The 13,694-nt window shown below is 37.7% G+C and overlaps 1 long non-coding RNA gene across 1 annotated transcript; it reads right to left on the minus strand.

The window, feature by feature from the left end:
- Positions 1 to 1,111: 1,111 nt before the first annotated feature.
- Positions 1,112 to 7,654, minus strand: LOC107825562 (uncharacterized). Its single transcript, XR_012694266.1, has 4 exons — positions 7,111 to 7,654; positions 1,678 to 4,591; positions 1,412 to 1,565; positions 1,112 to 1,327 (listed from the first exon to the last, which is right to left on the minus strand). It is a non-coding gene; the product is annotated as an uncharacterized LOC107825562 (long non-coding RNA).
- Between the last annotated feature and the right edge of the window lie 6,040 nt (positions 7,655 to 13,694).

A 13,694-nucleotide genomic window follows, 5' to 3' on the forward strand; every position in this document is an offset into this window, starting at 1 on the left:
AGACTTGATCGATGATTTGTCCATAAGAAAATCAAGAATTTATGCAATTTATTTTTGTTGATTATTACTTGATTTCTTAAGAAAATGGGAATACTCTATTTTGGATCTCAAGCATACTTTCAGTCTTTTAGGGATGATTTTTTAAGCCATTTTTTGGTTATTATATTTGTCATTACTGGTTTTATTTGCTACATGCGGGACTACTTTGAAGGATGGGAAGTGATCAAGATTAAAGAAATTATGTGGTTTGAATGCGGTCGGTAAATTTAGTCTGTAATATACGTCGGTTTCTATTATCTCCCACCGTACAATTTTTATTTTCAACGATCCGCGCATCACACGGGTACATATACTAGTTTTATTAAATTAAAAGAAGAGGCAGAAGCCCCTGGCATCATGAAATTAAGATATTCGGCACTTTAGGACATAACTCCCAAAAAATAGGAACTAAAAATTAATTTGGGGAAAAAACCTTTTACAAACTGACCACGCCCAATTATGCCTTATAAAAAGGACTAAGCGGTCGTTGCAAATATAATCCGATTTACAAGTCCGGAGTCGAATCCCACAGAGAACTAAGGTTTAGCTACAATTATTCACTATCACCAAGAATACAAGCTTGAACAATTCCTAACTTATAGAAATTAAGATTCTTGTGTTTAACTAACTAACTAACAAATTAAAATAATAAATTAACACTAAAGATACTACATGTTGGAGAAAATATTAAGGAGGTCTAGAGTTATGATTTCCCTAATTGTCGGAATCCTTCCCGCTATGTCTTCTATAATTTCGCCTAAGTATTCTCTACCGATCATGAGCGCTCTGCGTGTTGTAATTCTCTCCCGAGTAATTTCGACAATTTACTAGACATACTATCCCGAGTTACACTAGCTGGCTTTAATTACAGCTCACTTAGATCGCACCCAAGGTTTCATTATCCATAATCCCACCTTTAAACCCTTGGTTATTGATTCCTCACATACGTCGGGAGTAATATTGTTCAACAACTACCTGAATATGCACTCTCTTCCGAGTAATACATACTAAATAGGCACAACTAATTGAGGGCCCTTCAATCAACCACAAGAATAATATAGTTGAACAAATATAGAAAATATTACGGCACAATTATATAAACATACCAAGAATTTATTCCACAAAAAGTTTTATCAAAACTCTAGATAACAAATTAGCTATTCATAATAGTATGTAAAACTACAATACTAAAAGTCATACCAACAATGAAAAAGGTAAGAGGAAGGAAAAATTCCTAGAAGAATTCTCCGCCTTGCTCCTATTGTGTCCCTGCCTCCTTAGGATGAATCTGTGCCAAAAGTATGTCCAACACTTCAAAATAGCATTTTAAAATGTATTTATACCAAGTAGGGTCGGGCCCAGATAAAAATACCTTATCCCACGCGACATAGGACACTCACTCTGTAAAATTTGTACTATCGCGTCGCCCCATGCGGGGCGGCAGTGGAAAAGCTCAGATTGATGATTTTGATAGGCTGCAGAAAAATTCCATAGGCATGGCGCACCGCGTGCCGCATCACGCACCGCTATAATGGGAATTTGCAAAAATTCAAAACATGAAAGTTGTAGACCTTTCAAATATCTTTCCAATGATATATTGTGGATCCCAAACGGAGTTTTGAGTGAAAAGTTATGTACATTTTACTAGAATGCGCCGTATGCCCGCTCGATTCTCCATTTCGTTCTTAATTATCATCCATTGATCCCCGAACACGATCCCGGCTTAATTCCTTGGGATTTTACTCAGACTTCAAAGCTCCAAATCACTTGAATTCATTCCATAATATCTACATAGCTCGAAATCACTCCTACAAGGCATAAAACATACAATTAGTGCAAAATACTAGCGATTAAAGCTCAAACTCAATTAAAGTGCAGTAAATTTAGAGTGTAATAAGCGACTAAAATATGTAATTATAGCCGATCATCAACACCCCACACTTAAACTATTGCTCGTCCTCAAGCAATTAAACTACACTTCATAAAGACACGACCTTTTTAAACAACTCTTCTAACTCGTTATACCAAGAATATTTAAAATAGACTAAGCACAAGAGTGTAACATCTTCACCTCAAGATTTGACTCACAAGTACTACGCATTATTCACAACTCACTCATTTACTCTAATATATAGGTCACTGAAACTACCTTTCCTTCATGAATCAAGTGCCCTCACACAACAAAAGAGAGTAGTTCCACACAATAAAATTTAAGAACACTTAGGAACTCGAGATAGAAAGAATTCACTCACTCTCAGAAACGACATTCATATGCAACAAGAGATGCACCATAGGCTTGCTCGTAGTGCACTACTCTACTAATCGAGCTCATTCAGTCTAGGATCAAGTATGACTTTATTTGGTTGTAATGTAGGTTGCGGGTTGGGTAGGATATATTTGGATATAAGAGTGACAATACCTCCATAAGCACTTTAATACATATACTTTAACATTCAAACCCATGCTTATGTCAAACCATGACTCCACCTTCACATCAATATACATCAACTCCCAATTTATTTAAGCACAATTACATCAAGAGTCACCACAATCAAAGAATATTTTTCACAGCAATACAACTATTTCTTATTTCTTTTTCTTTTCCAATTCAAGTGGCTCTTACTTATTCAAAACTGTGCACATTTCTCCTTATTTCATTAGTTTCACTCAAAAGCCAACCCAATTACCCACACTTTAACTTTTACAAAGTTCATAACTATTCAAGTGATCATGAGAGGTTAAAAAGTTCAAATAGATGATTAATTCAAACAATTGGATAAGGCTTGTAATGTGGTTGCCAAAGAATCAGGATTATAGGCTCAAAGGGGTTAACTACGATATGTAACAATTAGGCGGACAAAATATACATATCTAGCTCAACAAAGAAACGCCTATATCACTTCCTAGACTAAACAAAGCTACTATTCCGCTTTGCAAACACACGGGGCAAGTTCTAGACATCAAATGCAACGCATAGAATAACACAAAATCTTACACACACACACACACATGACACATAACTCACTCAAGCTTGGATTCATCAAGATACTCTAGTCAAAGCAGTTAAGCAAATTTAAAATCATACAATTTAAGGTAGTTATACAAGAGTCAAAAATTGAGCTTAAGCGTCACAACCAAAGTACTCTCTATTCTCAAGGCATAACAAAGTCAAGAGATATTGCTTCAATTCAAAACACAACACAAGTTTTCCTATTTCTACAAAAAAAAAACTAACTACATCCGATTTAAATAAAACCCTTAGAAAAGAATCGCGACACAAAGAAAAACCAAGGAGGAATTACTACACTACCTACAAAGAAAATCTTTTTGTCCTTTTTTCTTTAGACTTAAATCCCTCAAGAAAATTGTCTAGGATATCCATCGTCGGGAAAAGTCTAATCATTTAAACAAAAAGTATTATTCAATTAAACTAACACAACTAAAGTAGCATAGAAAGTCACTTAGAGAATCTCCTCACCCCACACTTAAAATTGTGCATTATCCCCAATGCACATCATAACTATAAGAGGGTAAGAGAAACTCCCTGGTAGGCCAAAGGCCGAAGCACTAGCAGCTCATGGGGTACTCAGACTTCTCCCAGTCTTGGTAATTCATGCGGGCACCTCACACTTAGTTCCAACCATCTGGTTTGTTGTTGCATCCTTCCAATAGCTTTGCTTTCCATGCTCCTAGAAAATAAAAAATTGACACTACAAAAATAATACAATTAAAAATAATAAAAATAAAAAAATAAAATAAAGTAATAAAGCTGGGTTGCCTCCCAATAAGTGCTTGATTTAACATCGCGGCACGACGCGAATCACTTTTTTCCTCCACTTTGAACTTATGAATTGAACCCCTAATTTGGCATCAAGTTTTGGGCTATGCTCCAGGGGTGGAGGAACGAATCTGACTAGCCCAATAAAATAATATAGTATTGTGCACTTCTTGGCCTTTGGATGAGATGTGTATTCCCGACTTTCTAGCACTAAGAATTCCAGAATGTAGGCATCTTGTTCCTTACTCCTTGACTCCTCAAGTGGCTCGGACTACTCTATTTTCATATCATCATCCATACACAATGTGAAAAAATGCTTGGAGTGTGGACCAATACGCTCAACTACACAAACATTGGGATTGTCAACATCCTTAACACTAATGACACTAGAGTCAACTAAATATGTATCATCAATATCCTTGGTTGACTCTAGTATCTCTTCTACGACATCGGCATCCTCAAAATCTTGTTCGATTGATTGTTGGTGCTCTGCTCTGGACTTCTCCTCTAGATCATCCTCGTATTTTTGTAAATCCTCCAGTATAATGGCAATTTCTGCAGCCAATTCATACTTATATTGGCTACTATCCACAATGTCAACTTGTTGCGTTTTACCAGGTTCAATTAATTTATTCGCTTGAGCCTCCAAGTTATGAATAGTTGCCCCTTTCCTTTGTACCCGCAGTTGTATCTCATCATATTGTTCCATAAGGCACTTTAGCATATCCTCGATCTCTTTTAGGTCCTCATACCAGGGCTCTTTGTTCCTATTAACTTCATAAGAAAAAGAAGAACCATCAAAGTAAGGGGTTGGGGGAAAATAAGAAATATAAGCACAACCATGAAAGTGATCATCTTGACCACCACACATATCACACACATTTCACACATAAGATTGAGTTGGTGCACATAACTCGCTCTCGAAAATATTTTGATAGTTTTGCCCTGCGTGGTTTCCTCCATAATATGCATAACGAGGATCAAAAGTAGAATTACCAACATCAAAACTCTCATAATTCCAAGATGTCATGTCTCTCAGATCAAAATAAAAAAATTAAAAATAAATAAATAATCAAATACATGAAAACAAAAATAATAGTTCAAACTTGCAACCTAGAAATATGTACACCTACAACTACATCGTTAGTTCCCTGGCAACGGCATCAAAATTTGATCACGCCCAACTATGCCTTATAAAAAGGACTAAGCGGTCGTTGCAAATATAATCCGGTTTACAAGTCTGGAGTCGAATCCCACAGAGAACTAAGGCTTAGCTACAGTTGTTCACTATCACCAAGAATACAAGCTTAAACAATTCCTAACTTATAGAAATTAAGATTCTTGTGTTTAACTAACTAACTAACAAATTAAAATAATAAATTAACACTAAAGATACTACAGGTTGGAGAAAAGATTAAGGAGGTCTAGAGTTATGATTTCCCCAATTGTCGGAATCCTTCCCGCTATGTCTTCTATAATTTCGCCTAAGTATTCTCTACTGATCATGAGCGCTCTGCGTGTTGTAATTCTCTCCTGAGTAATTACGACAATTTACTAAACATACTCTCCCGAGTTACGCTAGCTAGCTTGAACTACAACTCACTTAGATCGCACCCAAGGTTTCGTTATCAATAATCTCACCTTTAAAACCTTGGTTATTGATTCCTCACATACGTCGGGAGTGATGTTGTTCAACAACTACCTAAATATGCACTCTCTTTCGAGTAATACGTACTAAATAGGCATAACTAATTGAGGACCCTTCAATCAACCACAAGAATAATATAGTTGAACAAATAGAGAAAATACTACGGCTCAATTATATAAAAACATAACAAGAATTTATCCCACAAAAGGTTCCATCAAAACCCTAGATAACAAATTAGTTATTCATAATAGTATGTAATACTACAATACTAAAAGTCATAACCAACAATGAAAAATAGGAGGAGGAAGGAAAAACTCGTAAAAGAATTCCCCGCCTTGCTCCTATTGTGTCTCTGCCTCCTTAGGTCGAATGTGTGTTGTCACACCTCCTTTTTCGCTACACCCCGGAAGGGAGTATAAGAGAGTTTTTTCCAATTTAAGTGACAATTGAAATGGGATTATTTTATTAAAAATTCAGAGTCACCACTTGGGATAATTTATGGTGTCCCAAGTCACCGGTTCAAATCCCGAATCGAGGAAAGATTGACTCTGTTTTACAGTCCGTGAACACAGAAAATTCGGGTAAGGAATTCTGTTAACCCAGGAGAAGGTGTTAGGCATTCCCGAGATCCGTGGTTCTAGCATGGTCGCTCAACTGTTATAATTGGTCTATTATCTGATTTTAATACATGTTTTAACCTATGGTACAATTTTAACTCTTATACCCGCTTTTTTTCAATTATCACTTTTTAGGAAAGATTCAACGTTATATAAAACACGTCTTGAACCACGTTACATAAATGCACCTGCGGTCTACGACACATTTCATCTAACGTTGTTGAGATTTGGATTTGGGTCACATAAATACACACCCGAGTTTAGGGAAGTAATTTTAAATAGCGCGCCTAAAGCAACTACGCACTTTCAAGTTTGCGAGGGCCATGGAAAATTCAACTAATGGCACACCTCGATTCTAATTTCAAAGGAACGTACTCAACTAAAGCAAACTACGGATGTTCATAACTATTTTTCTAAAGCTAATTTAAGATTATTGCAAAGCCAAGGGTTATGGGTTAATTTGAAGAAATTGATAAGTTACTAACTATTATATGAAGCATTGTAGTTCCTTGAATTTCAGTTTTGGAGGAAGTCGAAACATTCCAAGACTAGGCAATTAGTTAATCCCCAAAAGTAACTCATTACAAAATTTGTTTGAATTGCTAGTCTAGGTGATTTAGCTAAGCAGAAGGCAATCAACTGAACAGAAGAACGGCCTTAGCAGAAGTCATACTTTCTATACAAAGTCACGTGCTAAATGGGAGGGCTATCTATATCAAAAATCATTTTTGTGCCTATTTACACTCCATGCTTTTCTAACACTAATCAGATTCATAACCATATTAAAACATAATCAAAAAAAAAAAATTGAAGGAGCAGAAAACGACAAACTAACCAGCAAACAATCAGGCCTCAGCAATTCGAGTTTTAGTTCAAATACACAGTAATACCAAGGATCAACAGAAGAAAGATTTAGAGTAACTTTGAGACCTAAAACATGTTGAATCTATAAAGCCACTATAAACAAACATAACAGCTCAGTTTTATTTAATCCTAACAGGGAATTACAGCTTCAAAGATGTACATACCTAAAAGTAGGACAATCGCAAAGAAACGGACCAAAATAATGGTCTGAGTTCAGCCACCAAACAGTCGATTCAACAGTAGAAATCAACACCCAGCTTTGGTCTCGAGTTATAAGTTGCCTTGGATCCCAGAAAATAACTTGACGGACTGAAATTCAACTCATGAGAATGGCAGCGGGAACGAAGGTAAAGTTGCTGCGTTTTGTGGTAAGAGATAGCTAGTCGAAGATGACGAAACTCCGGTGTCGACACTGAAAAGCTCGAAAACAACTTCGATTGCTCAAGAAATAAAGATCAGAGGTGGATGTCGTTTTTCTTCTAAAAAAAAATTAAATTAGAATGAGTGAGCGATGAGAGCCCATGTTTCTCCCTTCCCTATCTTCTCGTTCTTTTCCTCTCCTTTTTGTGCATTTTTGAGTGTGTGTGTTTATGTGAAGAAGAAGAAGAAGAAGAAGACGAAGAAGAAGCTAGCGTCGTTGTACTCTCTAGGGGAATGGTCTATTCCTCTGATGGATTTTTTGTTCTCCCCCTATTTAATGTGAGGGATTTAGGGTATAAAGAGGGAAAAAGGTTAATGGGTCAATGTTCTGGGCCTTTAAAATGGACTAGGGATTTAAATCAAATGGGTTGTTCCAAGCTGGACCACTCCGATTTTGAGCTACAAAATGGCCCTTGTGCCTTTCTTTGTTTTCTTTTTCTTTTTCTTTTCTTTGATTTTAAATCCAATTAATTAAAATCCTAAAAATTAAAAATCCTAAATTATCCATAAGTGCGAAATTAAACTAATTAGCTAATTGTAAAAATTATAAACAATACTTAATCCTAAATTAAAAGAGAAAAAATTAATAAAAGTGTAAAAAAATAAAGCATTTTTTTGTGATTTTCAATTTTTTTATAAAACAAGTAACTACCAATTAATCCTAAAAATGTACAAAATAAAGCCTAAATGTCATGCATGATATTTTTGGTATTTTTCATGATTTAAATAAAATAAATGTGCACAGACAAATGCAAGCAATTAACAAAAAATGCTACAAAAATCCACGAAATTGCAAACAATTGGAAAGATTTATTTTGTTTGAATTTATGGGAATAATTTATATAGGGCAAAAATCACGTGCTCACAGCTGCCCCTCTTTGCTCGGAAACACAGAGAGTTTTCGTGCAAAGATAAAGTGAGCAGATACGAGCGATTTTTGCCAGTTTGAATACTCCGTGGGAAGCATTTTTGAAAGATTTTTGACCACACCCTGCTTTCAAGTTTGCCTACATATCCTTGGCTATAAAGGAATCAGATCAGTGTAGTTCGAAAAGTTTCGGTAGCTGGGACTACCATGAAGCTGTGATTTCAATGTTGTTGTTGCTGCTGCTACTGCTTACTGAACTCCTTATTACACCATGACAAAATAAAAGAAGCTAGACTAAACTATGATCTATGCATTACAAAAATCCTATCTATATCCTCAAACTTGATCTTGTGATTCCTGTTGCCTTGTTGGCTTGTATTCTCCAGGTGAAGTTCCTTTGTTGCCGACTTGAATTGTAATCTGAGATGCTTTTCCTTTTCTCCAGGTGGACGCCTGATTGCTGAAGCTTGATTTTCTTTGTTCTCCAGGTGGGCTGCTGATTACCGATGCTTGATTTGCTTTGTTCTCCAGGTGGGCTCCTGATTACCAACACTTGATCTGCTTTGTTCTCCAGGTGGGCTCCTGATTACCAACACTTGATCTGCTTTGTTCTCTAGGTGGGCTCCTGATTACCGACACTTGATTTGCTTTGTTCTCCAAGTGGGCTCCTGATTACCAACACTTGATCTGCTTTGTTCTCCAGGTGGGCTCCTGATTACTAAAACCTTAGCTGTATTCCCTTGCTCTCCAGGTGGGCGCCTGATTTCCAAAACTTTAACTGTATTCCCTTGCTTTCCAGTTGGGCTCCTGATTACCAAAACCTTAGTTGTATTCCCTTGCTCTCCAGGTGGGCACCTGGTTACAACATTTGAACTATATTCCTTTGCTCTCCAGGTGGGCGCCTGATTGCCAAAACTTCAACTGTATTCCCTTGCTTTCCAGGTGGGCGCTTGATTACCAAAACCTTAGTTGTACTCCCTTGCTCTCCAAGTGGGCACCTGATTACAACATTTGAACTGTATTCCCTTGCTTTCCAGGTGGGCGCCTGATTGCTAAAACTTTAACTGTATTCCCTTACTTTCCATGTGGGCGCCTGATTACCAAAACCTTAGTTCTATTCCCTTGCTCTCCAGGTGGGCGCCTGATTACAATATTTGAATTGTATTCCCTTGCTCTCCAGGTGGGCGCCTGATTGCCAAAACTTTAACTGTATTCCCTTGCTTTCTAGGTGGGCGCCTGATTACCAAAACCTTAGTTGTATTCCCTTGCTCTCCAGGAGGGCACCTGATTGCCAAAACTTTAACTATATTCCCTTGCTTTCGAGGTGGGCACCTGATTACCAAAACCTTAGCTGTACTCCCTTGCTCTCAAGGTGGGTGCTAATTACAACATTTGAACTGTATTCTCTTGCTTTCCAGGTGGGCGCCTGATTGCTAAAACCTTACCTGTATTTCCTTGCTCTTCAAGTGGGCACCTGATTACAACATTTGAACTGTATTCCCTTGCTCTCCAAGTGGGCGCCTGATTGCCAAACCTTTAATTGTATTTCCTTGCTTTCCAGGTGGGCGCCTGATTACCAAAACCTTAGTTGTACTCCCTTGTTCTCCAGGTGGGCGCCTGATTACAACATTTGAACTGTATTCCCTTGCTCTCTAGGTGGGCGCCTGATTGCCAAAACTTTAACTGTATTCCCTTGCTCTCCAGGTGGGCGCCTGATTGCCGAAACTTTAATTGTATTACCTTGGTCTCTAGGTGGGCGCCTGATTGCCAAAACTTCAACTGTATTCCCTTGCTCTCTAGGTGGGCGCCTAATTGCCGAAACTTGAACTGTATTCCCTTGCTCTCCAGGTGGGCGCCTGATTGCCAAAACTTGAACTGTATTCCCTTGATCTCCAAGTGGGCGCCTGATTGCCAAAACTTGAACTGCTCATCTGAAACTGCTGCCTTTGAACCTGATTACAACAAAACAAACAAAACAAAAGAAATTTTCCTGCCCCAGTTTGGTGCTGGGCGCATCTATAAGTGTTAATTGAATCATGTTACCAAATATATCTAAGAATTTGAAAGCCAAATCCCATTATCTAGGAGGGCCTGAAAACTCCTAGTTAAATGATAACTTTACATCTAAATTATATCTTCTAAAGGTATGACTCCCACTATACTTGTTATCTAAGAGGGTCTTAAAACTACATCCCATTATCCAGGAGGGTCCTGAAAATCAAAAATCAAGTCTTATCTTAAGAGTGACAACTTTTACGGCTAAATTATACTACCCTACAGCACAACTTACGCTAAATCTTGTTATCTAATGGAAATCTTAAAGCTAAGTCCCATTATTCAGGAGGGTCCTGAAAACTCTTAATTGAATCCTATCTCAGACATGAAAACTTTGAAGCCAATTTATATTCCTTTGGGGTACATTTATGCTAGATTTTGCTACTCATGATTGTTTTGAATTTTAAACTAGGTCCCATTTTCTAGGAGGGTCTTGAGAATTTACGGTCAAATCTATCTGGTGCTTGCTCTTCCTTACGGAAGGTTTATCCGAAACAAACGAAATTTTCTGCCCCTGTTTAAATCAAAGAAAAATCTTGCCAGTTTAAAATGCGGTAGTTGGTTTGTGACCTTGAACTTTGAGGGCGATTGCTCCTTCACTTCCTGTGGTAGCTTCGGTTTCAACTCGAAAGACCTTGCCTGTTTATTGACTGACCACTTTTCTCTATCACCTTTATCACGGAGGATACCTCTGATCCGTTCAAACCCAATACCATTCATCTGTTGCATTGTGCTTTTGCATTGATATGTACTGAACCTTTGTGTTTCTCATGAATCCCAAAGCATGTCAATTGCCATCCACCCAGTGCGCATGTTGTTCTTTCCTGATTTAAATCACTAGACTTGGACTTGAGGTCTATTGCTCCATCACTTGCCATGATAACTTTGATTTCTGTTTGGAAGACCTTGCTTGTCATTGGTTAACCACTTTCTTTGTCGATCATATCACAGAAAATACCTTTGATCTGTTCACCCTAACCCTCCATCTGTTGCATTGTTCATGAATTGATATATACCAAACCTTTGTATTTCACATGAACCCCAAAGCATGTTGATTGTTACCAACTCAGTGCGCACGTTGTTCTTTCCTAACTTATGCCACTTTGATGTGCTAGCCAGATCTCATTTTGTGCAATTTGGAAAGCTGGTGGTAAATTTTGAAGTCATTTCTCACTTGTTTTGACCAAACAGACTCAGGAATAGGAAGTAAACAAGACAAAAGGAATAGAGTAAAGGAAAATGGAAGGAGATGATTCCTAACAAGAAAACTACAAAGTAGGAACCTATCAAATGTGAATACCAACTCTAATGACCAAGACATGCACTTGTGGCCTATTCTGTCAATGCAAGTCTGATGTTCAACTCTTGTTATACCCCTAAACCGTGAAACTAGGCTTCAATGCTCCGATTATCCAATCTGATTCATGATCCTTATTCGACTTGTAGTGCCCGAAGGGTTTTCACCATCAAGTCTCTCTCATTTTGTTCTTTCTCTCAACTCACCGTCGCCTTATGGTGCTTGTGAAGGTTTTCACCAATAAGACTCTCTCATTTTGTTCTTCTCTTTGTTCAGAACAGAGTGTTTCCCCTGATACTAATCACCTCTACTTGCTCGACTTGGCATCTCTCGAAGACTGGTCGGAAGGTTTTTCTTTGGACCGTAATGTGGGATTTTGGATAGGGTTAGAAAGAAAGGGTATCAAAAAGGCTCAAAACAATTCAAATGGGTTCAAAATTACAACTTTTAGAATCAAATTTCTTACAACAACCATAACTTTTGCCCCAGTCCCTTTGCCTGGGGACTTTTGGATTTTTATTTTGATGGGACCGAGCTGTGAGGCTGCCTACGTATCCTTAAAAGGAATCAGGTCGAACATAGTTCATGATATAGAAATTGCTTTGTTGTTATGATTTTCTCTTTTCTTTCTCTTCTTTTCTTCTTCCCTTTTCTCTTTTTGTTTTTTTTATATTCTCTTTTTTTCCTTTACTTATCTTTCGCACTTGCGTTTCTGAACTTTACTATTGATTCCAAAAGAGGGGTATGAAAGGAAATAAATAAGGCTCAAAAGGGTAACAAATGATAAAGTGTTTAGATAGCAGAACAAAATGCCTTCGTCATTCCAAACTTCAAAACATGCCAAGTACAGACAAACACAATTTAACCAAAGAAATCATACATAATATCTTTTGACCGCATCAGAATTGATAGCCATTTCTACACATTTGCCTTCAATATCTGTTAAATACAAAGCACTATTGGATAATACTCTCGTTATGATGAACGACCCCTACCAATTTGGGGCGAACTTGCCTTTTGCTTCAGCCCGAAGTGGACGGATACGTTTCAATAGTACTTCTTTATGTTCTATCTGCCCCAGTTTCACACAATTCAGGCTTTGTGATCTCAAAATCCCTTCACTTATTTCCTCAAATATCCATATCATCTCCCAAATTGCTTCATGATTAAACTAACTTTTTAAAACCAGGCTGAGAGTTATGCGTGCATGTCATGTCATTAGAGTCAACAGGAAAAGGACTATAAAAAGAAAAGAGAACTAAACAAAAATGACTAGAAATAACAGAAAATAGAAAATTGCATTAGACAGATGATGAAAGGGTTTGAACAACAAAAAAAACAAACTAAACTGGGGTTACAACCCTGGAACAAACCTAGACAACACTAAACGAGCTACTTCAACTAAACGAACTAGGCAAAATAAAAAGATAGAAGAGTTTGAGTCACAAGACAATATCCGGATTACAACCCTGAAAATAACCCGGATAACAGAAATGACAACAAAATAAACCGCCAAGACTCCACCCCAGCTAGCCCAAAAGAGGAGCGTCTTTCCAATTACCAAGCTCTGCATCTTAGCCACTAAGTTCAACATCAACATTGCTAGAACCTTCACAAGTCTTCCTCTCATTGTCTTTAGCAAATTGCTTTTGGGTCCCTTGGCCGGCTTGTTCTTATGATCAACTTTCGGAACCAAGAGTGATAACGATGAAAGCTTTGCGGCAACTGGCTCTCTGAGGATCTCAGAATAGTTCTCATATTCCTTTTCCACACGAATCATGTCCTCCATATGCGTCTCAGGCAATGGACTTTGGATGGTATCTGCTGCATTTGGATTTTGCACGGGAATGTCACCTGCGTCAATAAGCTTCTGGACTGCTCCTTTAAGATGCCAACACTTTTCTATGTCATGCCCCGGGGCATCTGAGCAATATGCGCACCTTTGATAAAATCAAACTTCTTTGGAAGAGGGTTTGGCTTTTTATCTGAATCAGCTTCAACATGTCCAATTGCCTCAACCTTTGGAACAGACTGGCATACGATTCTCCAATAGGGGTGAAAGCATTTTCTTTTTTCAGTAGTCTTTTCATTTTATATTCTGGCCTCGG

Source organism: Nicotiana tabacum, chromosome 8 (assembly GCF_000715075.1).
Source record: "Nicotiana tabacum cultivar K326 chromosome 8, ASM71507v2, whole genome shotgun sequence".
In the NCBI taxonomy this organism is placed as follows: Eukaryota; Viridiplantae; Streptophyta; class Magnoliopsida; order Solanales; family Solanaceae; genus Nicotiana; species Nicotiana tabacum.